Raw genomic sequence first — 19,680 nt, forward strand, 5'->3', positions numbered from 1 at the left:
AGCAAATTTTTATAAGTGCATGGAAAGCTTTTTTCCTCTTCTACAGCTGATGTTATTATTGCGTAGGTATGTAAATGAAATTACCTATTTCTGAAGTAGAAAAAATTGAAACATCTCAGGCACCTGTTGGATTTTCCAAAACGGCTATAATATTCTGCAGCGTTTGAAGTCCAGTATTTTCAATTGAAACACTATTTAATTTTGTACTTATTTTTATTCCAATTGGTCCAGGAACATTTCTTATTTTAGCAGCAGTATTGTTTAATTAAAATATTAATTTGCTCTACTAGTGACATGTACCTACAAGATTTTAACATTTCAATTGTGTTTACCAGATGACCATAATTATTTGAAGTGATGAATGCCAATTCATTTTTTATGGAACGGTTTCCCATTATTTCTTTTGCCACCTATTGAAATAGAGTTAGAATCTTCCAAATTTGAGAATTTGAATTTGGCGTTGAGGGAGTAGTGATTGAAATTGAAATTTTGTGTTTATGTGAAAATAAGTGCTTAAACCTAGAATATGTAAAAATATGTAATTATCCAAAAATATTTAAAAATAGAGCTTAATGTTTCAAAATTGCCTGAAACACATAGATATTTTTGATATTTTGGTGTGGGGCCGCTCAAAAAAATAAATAAATAGGTACCTATTGTGACACCCCCGTATGGTCCCCATTTGGGGATGTCTTTGTGTATCTGAAGAGGCCCGAATCGGTATCGAAGCCAGCAAATAATAAAGCGCTGATTACGAAAATAAATAATAATAACAGAGCCGAGCCGGCAACGCCGTAGAGTAGATTATAATATAACCGTTGACGATTTGCAACGCCGCTTTTTTTCGACGACGGCTTTCGTTGAAAAAAATCACAAGATGGCGCTGAGAACGCTACGAACAGCCAAATCGCGAGCACGCCGATTTCGTACGGATAAATTAAATTATTAAAAAATGTAACCATATAGTATATATTAACACCAAATAAACCTCGTCGTTTCCGAAACCATTCCAGTGTGTCAATTATCCACCTTCATCCCAAATACAGACGATAAAAAAGAAAACAAAACACAAAGTGACAGTTGAGAAATTTTCTCTTACCGAAATGGAGGGAAGTGATACTATGTACCTCTATAATCACACACAATCAAATCTCTTTCCACACAATATTATTAGTCTTTCTTTAAAGAATTGTCACATAAATCACACCCTAGAAATAAATATTATTGATTATAAATTTAAACATAAAGTCATTTTGAAAAGTGATTAATGTATTTTATTTGGAATATAATATGACATAATAATAAATTATAAAAATCATTCGTTTGAAATAATTATTAATACTTACATACAGTGAAAGCAAAACAGTTTTTGTTGGTTGGATTTGATGCAATGGTTTTGTACTGAGTAAAGAGACTCGTATTTGGTTTACTGATTAACGATTAACTCGTGAGATTCAATTTATCTGTTACCGCCTTCACATTTTAATTTGTTGAATTTAAGTGTATTGTATTTGTAATTTTTATTGTATTGACCAAAAAGTCAGTAAAATTTAATTTTAAATGTGAAAAAAATGATTTATGATACATAGGTACCTACCTACCTATTATTAGATAGACTAATGACGATCTGTCAAAGTGATGATAAGCATTATTCGGCATTTATATATCGTGAGATTTTTATATTAATATTACACCATAGAAGTTCACTTGAATTATCTATATTATAGATTAATAATCAATACCTATTATTCATAAGTAACCATACATGAACAAGAAGCCGCGTTTGGTTTTATACAATCCAGCCATATTTTATAAATACAAAGGTTAGATTTAATATAATTACTATAATTATTATGTCAGACCAAGAATTTATTTTCATTATATTTATATTTTGTAACGGAGATTTTAAATTACAAACTAAACCAACCCGGAATGATCAGGTTTTATATTACCTAACGAATTTTATCAATTTAATATGTTCGATTGTCGTGTAAGTCATAATATCATACTGTCGACATGAAAACAATCAAACAAGTTGGCAATTATGAAAAGCTTTAGGCAAAAGTAATTTGTAAAAACTTTTGTCATACCTATAAATCTTATAAATGAACTAAATGGCTACCTATTCATGAAGCATTATTTATATTTTGTACATTCAAAATAAATGAATACGACAGTTTGTTAAATTTGTGTTATCGTAGACGACGATAGGTTCCAAGTTGCCGTTTCAATAAATGTGTTGCTGTTTTAGAGACTAATATGTTATTGAATTAATTTTAAGTACTGGCAATACAAATTAGTCGTCAGAAAAGCGTTCCCGTGGACATTCTGCCAAACGGTTCCAAATCCAACAAATCAAACCGTTCCATTTGATTTGTTCGATTCAGTTTAATAATACGAACCTAAACGAAGACTGCCAGATTGCCAAACAAAAAAAGTTTAAATAAATATTATACACCTACCTAGGTACCTATCTAGAAAATAATCAATAATAAGAGATGAATTTTACTAAATTTTATTTATTATTTACAAGGACTTCAAAGTCAAATTCGAATAATGTACCTAATAATATTATGTTTAATCGTAATTATCAAAGAGAAAGAGTTGATAATAATTAATAATCGAATTGTACAGGTACCTACATAACTTCGTAATTATAGCCATACCTACATTCCATTAAAAACAAGATAAATAAAATTATGGTTAAATTATTATGATGACTATTTAGGTACCTACCTACCTACCTTTAGGATAATAATAACAAGTATCCACTATAATAATGTCTATGGTAAAGATAAGTATATTAGTCTATGAGTCTATGGTTCCTGTTAATCCTGTTGCTTCTTTATTTTTGTTGTGACGCCAACGCCAACGTTAAAATGGCCGAGACAGAAAAATTGTTTCTGTTTGTAACCGGTGATTGGTGAATAATTGCTGTTCATCTGGATCTGAACCATATCTGCAGACGCGCGGACGGAGTTGTATTATTATTCTAATTAATATGTAAGTTGATTTCCATTTTAATTCCATGTACAAATTTTAATAATGCCATGCCGGTAATTCTATAACCTTAATCTTCCGCAGTCTCAGGTAAGGGCGTGCTCTTTGTAGGTTCCCTGTAACTTTTCACTAAAATTCACGTAATTTTATTGTAGTCCACCCAAGATGTCCCCATTTTAGTTGCTATGCTGGTACATACTGTATCAGCTATTTTTATTATTTACACCAAATTGTAAACAACATTGTAACCTATATTCTCTTATGCAGTTATTTTTAATTTTGTAATTTTTCAACACTGCCAACCGAGTACACTGCCTTTCTCGAAAATTGATTAATTTTTATTTCGTCAAACATTATCCGTTGTACGATGACGGAATTAGCTATTCCGCCATTTTAGTTTACGTGTGTAGCCCATGTTCCTTTGTTACGACTACTAGCCCATTTTGTAATCAGTGCTCCATTCTTCGGATCGGTAATATACCCACTCTAATTTATCAAATCTCCTCACGAATGTTTTGTTTGTTGCTTTTTACCAATTTATTTTTACAGATTTTTTACTTTCGGTAGGTACCTAGGTACCTCTTCAATTCCATTTAGCTGGGCATCACTTTCCCAGACTTCCATGGTTGCATTATAAAGCCGCCATTATGATAGAATCGTATTAAACTCATTAATTTAATATTTTCGACATCTTTCAACTACATGTCTTCTACTTATTGGAATACATTTACCTACAAATTGTATACCGACCCACTTATTCATGAATAACTATTGATTAGGTAGGTACTGGGTAAGTACTTCCATGGGTCAGTTCTCCAACCTCCAAAAGTTAAATCAGCTCATGAGGCACGTATAGCCTACAAAATCCGAATATGTTAACGCTCCAGTGGGTCTATTCTATACTTATCGAACACTAAATTGATAAATAGTATCAAACTTAGGGTAGGTTTGTATCAAAATATTAGCACTTATTGTAACAATTACACGAAGCCGGTTTTTATTGTTGCAATAAGTGCGATATTTTAACAGCAGCAAGATAGGTGCTGTTAAAATATAGCACTTATTGCAACAATAAAAACCGGCTTCGTGTAATTGTTACAATAAGTGCTAATATTTTGATACAAACCTACCCTAAGTTTGATAATATTTTTCACTTTATCACTTTAGCGGTCGATAAGCATAGAATAGACCCACTGATATGCCTGAATCAATTTTCACCAGCCAGGCAGACGCTTGACGACAATAATTATCCATACAGCAGTCTCAATACTATTCATTTGCTTACTATTTATAGAGCAGTGGGTCTATTCTATACTTATGTGGGTCTATTCTATGCTTATCGACCGCTAAAGTGATAAAATGATAAATATTATCAAACTTAAGGTAGGTTTGTATCAAAATATTAGCACATATTGTAACAATTACACGAAGCTGGTTTTTATTGTTGCAATAAGTGCTATATTTTAACAGCACCTATCTTGCTGCCCACAGGGGTGGCTACACTTTTTTCTAGGATCGACTAGTTGAAAAAATTATTTATGGCGATCGACTGATATCACTTTTAATTATTATATCATGCGAGAACAATGAAAACCCATTTTTTATAATTCAACTATGTATTTTGAAAACAGATATTTTATAGGTACTTCACTTCATATAATATTATGTCCTTCACTTCTAAAAAAAAAAGTAGGTACTTACGCATTAACTGTAATTTCGACATAGTTACACAATTTATCTGTATATCGAATATTAGAAAGTTTGTAGTAGTCAAGTAACATGCAACTCTTCGCCAGGAAGCATACTTAAAATAAATTCTATACATGAATTATCATTTAATTATATCAATAATTATATCACATCAAATCGCATCGCACAGCCATGTATTTTAAAATGTAAATATATCTTAAGGAGAAAAGCTCTGCAGGTGACTTTTTTTACTATTGAGCAAATTTGTGATTTGTGTTTTTCCCACTGAACTGGTCGACCCGCTACGCCGGCCCGCCCTCAGGCTAGAGCCCTGTCAGATACTCCTTGTGGGATCCATGCCTGCTGGTGTATAATGCAATGATGACTGATAAAAGTAGGGATGGCTCCTCATTTTTACATAAAGTAATAAACCTCGTGATAAATAATAAATAAATCCGTGTAATCTACCGACTCATCAAATTGCAAGTATAGGAATTTACATTTATTTTATTAATTTTTTCCTGTAGAATTTCTTCCAAGTTTAAGCTCATCACTTGTGTTCTTCGCATGACTGTATTTCTTGATAATGATATGTAAGAGAAGAGATAAGAACTAGCGGATTTTAAGAGCTGGAACGTCAAGTAGTTTTGACTCGTTTAAACAAGAAATAGTACAATATATTATTATTTGCGCGATCGAACAAAGATACCTTCGTGATCGACTAATTGACGCACAGGCCATCCCTGCTATAGAGTAAGGTGTCAGGGTGCTTGTCGTTGTCCCAGAGCCGGCTATAGACCAACTTCTATATCAAATCTTTATATCACAGCGCTGACACTTTTACGTGGTTTTTGCATGCTGATAGTATTATGTCGCGCTCTTGGCGTGTTGACTTATTATAGCAGATATCTACTCTGATATATCGTCACTGTTCTGGCAGAAGACACTAATTCGAAAAAATGACATATTGAGTTAGTTATACCAAAATGTTCCTTATTTCAAACTTTACCGTCTGGAAAAACACACTAATTTTTATAAAATATACATTTACCTAAAAACAGTTTTCTGCAAACGCACTAAATGAAAAATTACGAAATGTTGCCTGGAAATAACAACTAATTGAGTTAGTGTTTTCTGCCAGGACCATTCTTGCTTTTCACCTTATACTGGCAAGCGACTTAGTGTCTATATTCTTTTAATTTATTTTACATATTGTGGACATTACAAATTATAAGTTTAAGATTCTACAACAATTATCTACAACAATATTATGATCTGAGAGATTGACAGAGCCTGATTAGCAATTATAAATATTGCTTTTAATCATCATAGTCCTTTTATTTATACATTTATTATTTTATAATCAAAATCGACAACAAGCCACTGATGTATAAAATACATTAAAAAGATTATTTACATGTAGTCCAGGTGCGTTACCTAACAAACCGTATACATAATCATAGAGACATACTTTTGTGATTTGTCTACTTGAAATGTTAGTATACACGAAAGGTTATGGTACCAGGTCGGGAAGGGGTTGTGACTACCAATCCTCACCTCCGTAACTTGGTACTTGATGAGAATCCCGCGCGTACATCGGATTCGTCGGAATCATATAAAGTTTGTTTTGCAATTTGTCTACCTGAGACGATAGTACATATACACGAAAAGATATAGCACCATGCCAAGGAGTCGACGTGGCTCTCACTTCTCACATCCTCGATGGGCACCGCGAACGCATCTCTGATTCACCTGCACAATATGATATACCTACACGATCTATTTTGTAATTCGTCTACCTAAGACGATAGCAAGTAATACACGAAAAGTCACGGTAGCAGCATCGGAAGTAGTCGTGAATCCAACTCCTCACTACTTAACTTGGAACTACAATTACACTGTGTGAGCATCTTAGTTTCGTATGTATATGAGAGATGCAGTATGACTTTGTATATTATTTAACGCTGGCCATTGTCAAGAATATAGGCATGGTGCCATTGTATCCAGCCAGTGTATTGGTTACTTTGGTGTTAGCATCATTCTTCTTCTTCATAGCAGGAACCTCATGGCCGAAGGTCGTGACTCATATGGGCTCCACCCCTCTGTACACCCAACTTCGTGTTCAAATTAACTACGAATTTCATATGTGCTTCTACTAACAAAGCTCACGTGACTCTTCTAACATGAAAGACGCAATTGTATCATTTGTGATATATCTACCCGAGGCAATAGGAAACCAGGAAAGTCATGTTTCCAGTCGTAGAAGTGGTCATGCCTTTCACGAATCACCACGTAACTTGACTACATGCACGTGGTTGATTTTCTATTAAGCCACTGCTGAAACACTTTTTCGTAATAATTATGAGATGCAATTTATTTTATGATTCGTCTGCAAGAGCCATATGCACAGTGACGTCCCGTGGGGGTAGGCAGATTGAGCGTCGCTTGGGGGCGGCAGTTACCCAAAGAGCGGACAATCGAGGAGAATCATTAGGTATATATAGAAATAGCTACCTAAACTTAGTTATAACGGAAATATCTTTCCTTAAAAAAGATCAGCTCACTGGTTGGAAACAGTGTATTCATAATAACTAAAAAGGTTTAATAGGACTGTAATTTTTTGCCGGGTTCGCGATGCCTAGTTTACTTCCGTTGTCCTTGGACGTCACGTCCTTGCGCACATGCGCAGATTAGCGAATTGAATTTGAATTATAGGTAGGTACCTACATACTTACGTACCCTAATTTTAAAAAAATCCAAATATTTTTGCCAGTCATTCGCGAGCTTTGGAAGTTGTTACGTGTATTTTAAAATGTATCTGAAACCATGGACTCACAATATTTTTTGTCATTTGAAGTAGAGATGTATTTAAATTAGATTTAGTGGTATAGGTATTGTTAGTAATGTATCCATACAACACATTTCTTAGATATTGGTGTCATGAAAGGATGATAAAAATACGGTAGGTATAAAAAAAATGAGGCGGCATTTCGGCACTGCTTAGGGGCGGCATTTTGTGTTGGAACGTCACTGCATATGCAGTAACTCAATTGATATTTTCTGGGACAACAAGGTGTCTGTAGGTGGATGTATTTTCGATGAAATTGTTCGCCAAGTGAAGCTGGGCTGAAAAACTTTTGACCGTCTGAATAATGTCTTCAAAAATGACCCGTGCCTTAAGCGCAAAATGTTAAACGAGTGTGTGCTTCCCGTAATTACAAGTGCGTGTGAAACATGGACCCTAAGTAAAGGAAAGACCCAGAAACTTATAGTAGCACAGCGTGGTATAGAGAGGTGCATGCTGGGCATAACACGAAATGACCAAAAAGCGGAATGATTTATAAGAGAACAGACAAGGGTTTGCGATGTAATAGTGTTCTCTAAAAACCACAAATGGAAATGGGATGGATACATAGCTCGAAAAATGGACAACCGATGGACAAATGTAGTCATCCAGTGGTACCCAAGAGGTACAAAACGTCCGCAAAATAGACCTAGAGGCCGCTGGATCGATGAAATGGTTAAGTACTGCGGAAGTACGTGGCAACGCACAGGACAGAGAGAAGTGGAATCAGCTTGGAGAGGGCTTCATCCAGCAGTGTATTGATTCAGACTGATGATGATGACTCTAACGATGCTACTTTTCCATCAATGATAGTTACTCTGAAATTCCCTTAATTAATATGTCTTCTACAAGTCACTATTTACACATGTACCTACTTATAATCTCTACGCTCTATAAGAATATACTATTGCAGTATGTATCTATCTCATTTTTTTTATAAAAATACCTAGATAATTTTACGTACTAAAATTTTTCCCTAAAACTATGACAATGGCTTGAGAATATTCTGCATTTTTCTCCTGGCAGAAAACACTAAATAACACTTAGTGTAATCAGTACCGCTTAAAAAGACAAATTGTGTTCTAGCAAAAAACACTAATTCGTTTTTTTCTAAACAAATAAGAAAATAAGCATAAAAAAAGAAAATTTTACTTTTTTTTAAACTTTAACATTCTTAATAAATAAACAGTCTTTATTTTAAAGTCATCATTTTTACGACTCGAAACTAGTATTCTCGAATTAGTGTTTTCTGCCAGAACAGAGACGATATTATATACTTGTATATCCCCGGCACTATTGAGAGGAATTAAAAGCTTTCTTTTCTATTTCTCCTCACAGAAAATTTGTGAAAAAATATCCATTTTTCTACAGTCTCCTTTTAGTTCGATACACTTTTCCCAGCGATGTTCAATAGTTTCGATACCCCGTTTATAATGAGAATCGTCAAGGTCATCAAAATAGCCATCAACCGCAGACTCCAGTTAGGAAACATAATAATCCGAGGGGGCTAAATCTGGCGTATAGGGTGCGGCAATGTTGCCAACCGTACTATAATTATAGTATAATTATATTTTTATATTATATGTAGAATTACGGGTGCAAAGATTCACTCGTCTCCCTGATAGACCCTATAATCAGAGAAACAAAATTTACAAAACAGAATGGCATGCAACATCGCAAAAAAATTATATGTACCTCGGATAAGAAGCGTTGTGTGATGTGACATTACCCATTTTTTCAATTAAATATAAAAATAAAAGGCCTGTAACAGCTTTTTCGAGAATCTGATGATGCGTTGCCATTTTTTAGAATACACTTAAAATATGAATTGCTGATTAATTCACATCTATAATCTTATTTTTTTTGTGCGTTTCCTGATTAATAAAAATACCTATTTATCCAATATGACGGCTACCACAAAAGGAGGTAGGCTGTTATGATTCGCCATAAATGGTGCATATTAAACTTTGTTAGTCATACGTATTTGTTTTTATTGAACTGAGACTACAATTTACAGATGCAGTTATTTAGTTTTTAAAAATCATTTAAACCTCGCCTAAACCAAACCATACTTTTGGTATATTTCGTGCGATATGACAAAATTGTACACACTTTTTCATTCATCTCCTATATATTATTATCCTAAGAGATTTTGGAAAATACGTCAACTTTTTTATTTAAACACCGTTTTGTTGATTATTAAAGGAATTCATTTCAATTTTTAGAGTCCCGAATCTACTTCCATTTGAATCGGGCACAATCTGATAAAACTCGACACAATCACAGATACTAACGTTTTTAAATCGCGTTTAATATCCGTCACCATACATTTTCGCATCTTGCAGTCCGTGTACCTCAAATTGATTATAATGTCGTTTAATACTTTTTATATAATCAATATTGCAAAATATCTAAATTAATATTCCACAAAATTATTCAAATCTGTAAGTAGCACATTGGCGTATTCTTGAGTTTTAACACAAAATAAATACATATTTCCTCACTAATTACTACGAAAATATAATCTAAAACCATGTCACTGCTTTTTATCTGTCAAACTAATAGACTTAGATTGTCATTTGTTTTCTTTCGCAAAACAAGTTCATTTGACGTATCAGATTTCAAATTTAGAATTTGCAGGAATAAGTAATCGAAAAAATGTGACATTTCTATTAGCACCCATAAATAATCAATTTCAATCAAGACATTTATTGTAAGATGAAGATAATTTTAATAATTCCATCAATAAATTGAATAATTTCAGACTTAATAAATAAGAAACTACATTATATAGGTACATATTACGCTCTTCTCAATATTATAGTAAGTCAACTGTGATCTGACAATAGTATCTATCTGCAGTTTTGGCAAATTCTAGGTTATTGGTGTATTTTGTACAAAATGGTGACGGATCGAATGGAAATATTATTGTTCTACGAAAAAAATCCTAAAATGCTCAAATTTGACGTGGAAAATAGTATCTATCTGCATCGAAGTGTCTAGAAACTAAAAAGAAATATTATCTATCTGCGTGATTTATTTTATTATGACATTACAATTTTCATACATCTTTAAATGACTGTTTTAGTACTAATATTAAATCATTTCACTTGAAAAATAAAAATAATACTGATACCGACAAAAACAGTTTTTTGAACCCCCTGAAAAATTTACTATAAATGTCAGATAGATACTATTGTCAGATCAACGTCGAAGTATCACACACTTCCATATAAAATAGATAGGTAGTTATCGTGATTCAGTAATAATTGTATTATTTTTACATTTCGTTGGTAAATGAAATTCATGTGACGTTTAATACAAGTAATTAAACATTAATAATGTTTAGGTATATATTTTATAATAATAATTACATATAAAATTACAGTAACCTTTCTTCTTCTTTTATATCATTAGTAACTATTAATATTAATAAAAATTAAATTGCAATAATGTTTCTTTTGATAATGATATTATGCATGTTGTTTGCTATTTCATCTTTTATTTCTTCTAAGTGAAATATATACTTATAGTCAAATATAGTCGATTATGACCTTTATACGACACAATTAGGTACAATAAGTAAGTACCTACCTGTTTCTTTTTCCATTTTTGTACATGATAAAAATAATATTTTTTTTATTTCCCCACAAAGATAATTTGTTAAATAATAATTTTAGCATGTTGAAATTTATTCATTAGTATATTAAGAACTTAGGAATTTTAAAATAAAGTACCATTTTTGCTCCTAAGCAAAGCATATGGACACACCCCTTCAGAGTGGTAATTACGAGTATCTTAAAAGACTTATTATAAGAAATAGTGGGTGCAATCTAAGGTGATCCCATTGAATAAATAAAACGTATTATATCGCAATAATCTAAATGTATGAAAAATAAGACTATCCTGCAGTGGCGATGGGTGGAGGTAGGGTGGATCCACCATAGATAGTACAGACTAAACGTTGTTAGTTATACGTATTTATTTACATTGAACTAAGACTACAATTTACAGATAGTGTTCTCATTCATTCATATTTATTTTCTTTAAACTATGAACATACATTACACGTCATGTTGTTGGTTAGTTTTTTAAATTCAATTAAACCCTGGGAAACCAAGCCATAATACGCATCTGTCTATAAAATATTTAAAATTATGCCATTAAATCATACATCATTTTGGATATTTAATAGATAGAATAATATTTTAACTACTATTGTTTGGTTTAGGCAGGGTTTAATGAATTATAAAAAAACTAACCAACAACATGACGTGTAATGTATATTTTTAACGAAAATAAATAAGAATGAATGAGAAAGTGCAATATATAAACATATTAGGTATATTCTATTAAAATGTCAGTAGTAGCAATCGGCGATTGCCAGCTGTTCTGCTAGGCCTATCAGTCTGAAGTGGTGTCAGACGATATTGTAAAGGCCAGACTCCAGAATAGACTACGCATATGACCCCGAATTTATATTGGCAGTGACGACTTGCAAATCGTAAAACTGACAAATCAGCGAAATATCAAACTGTCTTGAGGTGAATGAAAATCTATGACGAAGGGAAAATTATGGCGCCGCCTATGCATACTTCACAATTATATTAATATCCAATACCGCCAAGCCGTCTGCAAGACCTAGCGAGACAGACTGGCGAGAGCCAGCTGGCTCAGCTAGTACTTATTTATTTTCGTTGGATTAAGAATAGAAATATTACACATATTGGTTCATTTTTTAAATTCATTAAGCCCTGCCTAAACCAAACTGTAATAGATGAAAAATATCATTCTATCTATATTATCCAAAGTTATGTATTTAATTGCATAATTTTAGATATTTTTATAGATGGACGAGTATTATCTGACTTTTATTTATTATGGTTTGGTTTCGCAGGGGTTAATTGAATTTTAAAAACTAGCTAACAACATCTGTAAATTGTAGTCTTATTTCAATGAAAGCAAATACGTATAAGTGAAAAAAGTTTATTGAGCGCTAATTTATGGCGGATCTAAATAGCCTACCTCCACCCTTCGCCGCTGACCAATAATATCATATTTTCATCTTTCCCTCACCAAAATTTCAGTTTCGTGATTAATCGGTTGATGGGCGGCATTGACAACACATTGCCAAGAGATCCTGCGAGAGAGAGAACGCCGTGACGTTGCAGAATGCGGATCGGTGACTGGATAAGCCTCCGCAGGGGGATTGAAGAGGACATTCCAATTGGAGTGCAAATAGGGACACACCAATCTACCTCAGAACTACTCACCGCATGCTGGCCCTCGTTATCCATCCAAAGGAGGCACAAGAGATTGAGACAGGTCAGTAGGCGCGGCCGCTAAATAAAACTCAGATAATTCTTTCACATAACCTTCAAAGTTGCCACTCGCCATTGCATTTTATTCACACACGCTGGAAAGAGCAAGCTTGCTTGACCGTCTTGCGCCTAACGTGCAAATTTGCGACAAATATTCAGTGGGAATTTCGATGACACAGTTAGCGACGTCAGTCATCAAGGAGCATGTCACAAAGTAATCATATTATGGCTTTCGAATGCTATCTTTATCTAGATTTTTAACATTGATATTATCAAATTTTGTGATTTCAGAGTGAGACAGTAATGATGTACGAAAACAACATCTTGACCAGTCAAAGACTGTCAACGGAGTTCCTCAGTCTGTTGTCTACGTTACGCGGCGGAGAGTAGGGAGCTTGTCGCTGCCTAAATTATTATTTCGTAAAGCATAATTGATAATACTTTAATTTATAGTTTTAAGGTTTTTTTTTTTACATAAATTTCATGCTATTTATTTTGTTTGAGCACTCTCATGCAGCAGAATCCAGTATAAACTATGCCTGACTTTTATTCTTCATGTTTTAAATGTTTATTTGATTTATTTATTTCATTACCTGTATTAAATAATAGCCATAATATCGCTAACATAAAATAAATTACTATTTAAAATAATCTATAATCTATGGCTTCTTAATAGACTTTTTTCAGTACAATGTAAATCTACATAACTATTATCTTCTTTATTTAATAATATTATAATGCTAGCTTTCAATAGCCATCTTTTATACGTGTATGTCATATGGAATATAAAATATGACATTGATAATAAATTTTCCTCGTAAAGAATAGACTCATTGACTCCCACAGCTATAAAGCAAAGTGGTGTCATCATCGTAGCATTCAGGATGTGGGGACCATGACATGCATCATGCGTATTCACCATAATTAGTGATAGTAGTAGTAGACAGTAGATTCGATAACTAATAATATCATATTTTCATCTTCCCTTCAACAATATTTCAGCGCCAGCATTCCAAGACGCTTGGACGAATTCGTTCACGATCAAATAATCGCCCTCACGGAAGAGATGACGAGGTTGGTGAACAAGACACGCGAGGAAGGCATGCAAGAAGGAGAACGGCGCGGTATCGTAATCGGCGTGCAGCGTGGGCACCGGGTACCAGTTTGGTGTGGGCATGGAACAACGGATTGCCATAGGAACAGAGAAGGATCGGACTGAAGCGACTATACTGTCACCTCAGCTGGCTGACCACTACGCCGGAAGGCGGGACCTCATGGCAGCCCAGATATATACTCCACCAGGGACTGCCGATCGTCAAGCAGGTCAGTGGGCGCGCAGGCGCCGAATGAAATTCTCAAATATTTTTTTCACATTTCCTTTAAGGTAGCCATGCATGGTTGCGTTAAATTCACACCCGCAGAAGAGAGCAAACCTACGTGACTGTCTTGCACCTAGCGTGTGAATTTGCAACGAATATTTTTTGGTAATTTCGATGATACAGTCGACTACGTATTTCGGAAAACGATAAAATCGAGGCACGGTTAATAGGAGATTATTTAACATTGTTCTTTTGGGTGTTTGGCTGGACTTTCCAAAATGAACGATCCATGCGGGAAAACGATTTATGCAAGAACGGTAGATCGATGTTCCACAGTATTTGGAACGGCCCTCAAAAATAACTTTCTTTAAAGTAACACTGCTATAAACACTAGATATGGATATAATGACATTTTGTCTTTATAAATATACTGAATTCATAAGGAGCAAGCATCAATTTCACGTAGAAATATAGTTTCTCCAAGTGGACTCATCAAATGATTGATTTTTAGGGACTTTCCAAATAGTGCACCTTTTCTGACTTCACATTTAAAGTTAATTTCGATCTATTTATGAAAACATAATTAGTTTTTTTAGTTTTATGTTCAGTACATAGTATATTTTATACATATTGCCAAGATAACTCTCCTTGAGAACTGACAAAATATTCCCTAAATTCTTCTCGTACATCCAAAATCCACTGGCCTCATTTTCACAAATTGAGCAGGATCTTCGATTTTAAACTCTTGACATTAAACGGAGGCACCTAGTTCTTCTCGTCGCTGAATCCCGTGAAGACCGTTTTTCTCCCCTTTGTTGCCAAAAGACTCAAAATAACAACGCTCCCTGTAACTTTCTTTTTTTTGACATTCCCATAGTGACGACTGACAATGTTTTGAGAGAAGTATACGAAATAATTGTCCAAATAAGTTACAGTGCCATTTTATGTAAACACTTTTAAACCTACTTATGGTTTAAAAAACCAGATTACCGCTTTTATTTCTTCGATATTTTGGCACAAACTTTTGTCGTGTTTGTGTTGGGTTATAAAATAACCACTAAAAATATGGTTATAAATACAGTAAAACCTCATTAGTAAGAACACTGATAATTCGAAATTCACCGTAATTCGAAATTTTCCCGAAAAATAATATGGCCCTTGAACATTATTTTCATATAAAACCATTCCTTTAATTCGAATTTCGTAATTCGAAATGATTTCAGAGTCCCTGGCATACAAAAATATTCAATAAATCGTAATAAAGTACACTTTTTCATGGCCCAGTCATTAGGCAGCCACAGATGTACAGTTTTCGTAGCAGGTTGAACATGGCACAGACAATAACTGTACGTTAGTGGACACACCACAGATCAGTTTAACTATACCCCATTTAAATCTGTCGAACTGTCAACAAACGTCCCCATATACGTACAGTTATTGTCTGTGGCAGTGCAAGTGTCAAAAACTATAGAGGTTAGGTTCGCGGAGATATTATACAGGGGTATTGTTTAAATTAGTTTTAGGTAGGGTATACTTGCATGATATTTATACACGAATAATTTTACTTTGAATTTATTATGGTTATAATTATTGTTTTTATTAGAAACAAATTGACATAAAATACACACCTATGACGTTGGTAAAATAAATCATGATTTCGCTAGTGGATTGTGTATTTCATCGATTCACCGAAACAATATTATACACATTCGTGTAAATAAAATCTTTTCTTTTGAATAAATTATTCCCTTTAATGGACAGTATTAATTATCTATTTGGTCATATTTTTAGAAAACGGTATTATTTATAAAGGTATTGATTTTATATACAATAAATTTAAACATGCCACAATATTATATTTACATCACTCATCAGTATAATAATTAATTACAATGATATTATTAAAATATATACATACTTAAATTTTATTTAGATTTACCGACATTGTCATTCACAATTAGGTATATTAATTTATGTTGTGAACGTCTTAAATTAATAATTTGTAATATTCACTACTTACAATAAATAAAATTTGAGTACTGAGTTATTAGTCTATATTTTCACAATAACTTAATTAATAATGCTCTCTAAAATTTTAACATTTATATTATATTGTATAAAATAATATGTTTACATAAATAACTATAACTTTGTTTTACTCTCCTAAAAATAAATAAAATATAATATTTGCGATCTCCGCGTACATAATAATATTACATTTTTAATAATAAATGAATTTGTATTTTATAACAAGCAACACCAGCCGCAATTGTATCGCGCGGTATATTCTACTTTACGTTACCAACATCTAACGTCACCCGAGAACTTTCGGTGAGTTGAAATTCCAACAGTTTTACAAAAACACGGGAGTGGGGGGTCGATGGCAGTTTGAACCTGGCACACATCTGGCAGGTCGAAAACTGTCCGTCTATGGGCGCAGCAGATTATCTACCAAAGATAACTGTATCGCCGCCATTACGTATTAACTGGCATGTTCAACCTGTTACGAAAACTGTACGTCTGTGGCCGCCTATTGAAAATTGTGACAGACCTATCTTAAAACATCAAAAATTACTTATTTTATGATGGTAATAAAAATAATCATTTAATAATCAATCAATCAAATAATAAAGACATTTTATGACCCAATTCGGTAGGCACATCTATGATCGGAAACAAAATTAATGAAAATCAAATTATTTTTTTTTTCAAAATTTTAATATTTTCCCCCCATACATTTCATAATTCGTAATTCGAATTTTTTTTTCGATTTTCGGTCCAATGGAATTTGTATTAATGAGGTTTTACTGTAATTATATAAGTGAATACTTTATATACCTAACCATTATTCAATACCCAAAGCGAGTTGATTGAACACGATAATTATTGCATTCCTATTACGTAGAATGAATCTAATGTTACGCAACATCCATTACACTACTGACTGAATCCAGTCATTGAGTAGCATGTCACAAAGTAATATGGCTTCTGATTGCTAATCTCTATGTATCTCAACTGCTAATATTGACGTAATTAAATTTTTGTTATTTCAGAGTGAGACAGTAATGATATACAAAAATGACGTCTTAACCAGTCAAAGACCGTCAACGGAGTTCCTCAGTCCGTCGTCTACAGTTCAGCAACGGAGAGTAGGGAGCTTGTCGCTGCCTAAATTAATAGTTCGTAAAGAGTAATTGATAATACCTACTTTAATTAATAGTTTTAAGGTTTTAATGTGAGGAGTCGTGCTATTTATTTTGTTTGAGCACTCTTGTGCAGCAGAATCCAGTATAAACTATGCCTGACTTTTATTCTTCATGTTTTGTATATGTGCGTTTTAAATGTTTATTTGATTTATTTATTTCATTACCTGTGTTCAATAGTAGCGATCGAACAGTGTAGTGGACCCTTAGAATGTTTCTTTCACCATCGTTATTCAATTAAAACTCACTGGTAGAATTAGGTTTATATTTTATTTTAACCCACAGATTGTTTACACGGAATTGTTATATTATTATTGTCAGAAATCTTTAATTATTTGCACTTAAAAAAAAACTTTCTACATTAGTATTATAAAACAAAGTCACAATTGTTCACATTAATTGTAGTAAATACAAGAAAAGATAAAATTGTTATTGCACCAAATTATTATTAAGCTTGCGGAGCCACCACGATAAAGTTTGGAAACCGATAGGCAGTAAGATAAAAGTTCGAAAGTGTTCAGGGCCTCCGTTGGAGAACCGCTGTTTGTAAAATTTTCGCGCACTCAAACGACTAAGTCCCACCCGCTAGTATTACCCGCCAGTGGGTGGCTTTTGGGGGTGGCAGATCTACTGCACACCGAGTTCACTTTGAACTTTAGTCTTATGGAAGACTGATTGAATTTATATGGAGAGTTGTATGGAGAAGTTCCACGCAGACGGACATGGAGTCCCCGTCGGATTGCGGAAGGAGACTGATGATGAAAATCGAAAAAGTCCATCTTTTATTCGATCCTGAAGGGATGAGATCTCCCTTAGATCGGCGTTAGGATGATACTTACTTACTTAGGGTATTATTGTGCTATACTTATTGGGCCACCTAGGCGATGTTTATGGCCTATCCCCTTTATATCTTGTGCCTATCTGTAGTTTAGCAGGGTTCGGTTGAATGTAACCTGGCTTCGCGACCGACCGAGGCCAGGTTAGAGGTCTGAATGATTGGGTAGTAAGAAAAAAGTTTTTTGAACAAACAAAACAAGGACGTGTCCGTCGATACAAGCCATGCCGCGCAGTTCTTCCTCTTCTCGGCTTCCGGCGTTGTAGAATTCTTCCGTCTCCTCGTCCAGGTCTCGGCGCTTGGATGGTCGATCCAGTTCCCTCGAGTAGCGATTTATCTTTTTTGCTAGGCCCTTGATCTCAATGATATGGTATTTGTTATTTTTTAATACCTAGGGTGGGTGGGTTCTGAGGCTTGCACTTGCGTCAAGAGTAAATTACTGTATTTTTTTTAAGTTTTATTATATATATAGTTCGTAGAAAATGTCAAAAGTTCCACTTGTTTACACTGCTCTTCCTAGTGAGCTCAATTTATACACTGTATATAATCGTACTCACAATTCTAGTTTTGTTCTGATGCTGCACAGGATCTAAGGGTCGAGATCCGATCAGGTTTATGCGACCTGAATAGCACCATTCTGTTGGGCGCTGCGATGTAGGCCTCCGAATTCTTGGCTAGCTCGATGCCTGAAGTGGAGGTACACCAATATGGAAGAGCAGGCAGTCACAATATTATAGTCAATAGAAAGAATAGTCACTGATTTAAAGTTTGTTTTATTAGTATCCGAATCACCAAATATTATAAAAAGTACAATTGTATTAATGTTCGAAACCACAAAAAAAAGTTAAAAAAAAAAGAAACTTTATTATTGTCCGTAACCTACAAAAAGTTATAAAAAGTAAACTTTATTAATGTCCGTAAACCACAAAAAGTTATAAAAAAATAGATTTATTATAATATAGTAATTAATTATCAAAATTGATGCACTTATTATTTATCATTTATTAATTAATTAATTAATATTAATTATTGATTATGGCGTAGACGAGATTACGCGAGCGCGGGGCACTGAGAAGAAAGTTTGGGAACCAAAGTGGAACGTTTGACCGAGCACTTCCGGTTTTGTTTCCGGCATTAAAATCGCCGCTAGTTCCGCTTTCTGTCTAAAAAATTTGTAGGGCTCCATATCGGGCCGCTGACGTTGTACCAGCAGCTCGATCCTCTGCCTCTGACGCCGGGCGAATGATTCAAAATAGAGTTTACCATCTTGACAGAATGCATCCCAGCTGTCTGCGGGGTCAAACATCCGACCCCATGTCTTGGCATCTCCTTCGAGACGGTTCAGGGCCTCGCGCACCCTGCAGTGCAGCGGGCATTTTGATTCCTTGAAGTAAGCTTCACATTCTGTTATGAACTCGGCGAAACGTTGGCGCGGATCGCCCGTGAAAATTGTACTGAGCTCTGGCTT

At 34.0% G+C, this 19,680-nt stretch overlaps 1 long non-coding RNA gene across 2 annotated transcripts; it reads left to right on the forward strand.

Moving 5' to 3' along the window:
* The first annotated feature begins 2,856 nt into the window (after positions 1-2,856).
* Positions 2,857-19,138, forward strand: LOC147070997 (uncharacterized). 2 transcript variants are annotated; one of them, XR_015070923.1, is made up of 5 exons: positions 2,857-3,003; positions 12,622-12,859; positions 13,147-13,275; positions 13,858-14,178; positions 17,228-19,138. It is a non-coding gene; the product is annotated as an uncharacterized LOC147070997 (long non-coding RNA). The 2 variants fall into 2 exon arrangements; XR_015070924.1 differs by lacking the exons at positions 13,858-14,178; positions 17,228-19,138 and having other exon boundaries at positions 13,147-13,384.
* Positions 19,139-19,680: the final 542 nt, after the last annotated feature.

The sequence above is a fragment of the Rhyacophila brunnea genome, unplaced genomic scaffold (genome assembly GCF_057557595.1).
Source record: "Rhyacophila brunnea isolate RB1 unplaced genomic scaffold, BYU_Rbru_1.0 scaffold_21, whole genome shotgun sequence".
NCBI classification, from domain to species: domain Eukaryota; kingdom Metazoa; phylum Arthropoda; class Insecta; order Trichoptera; family Rhyacophilidae; genus Rhyacophila; species Rhyacophila brunnea.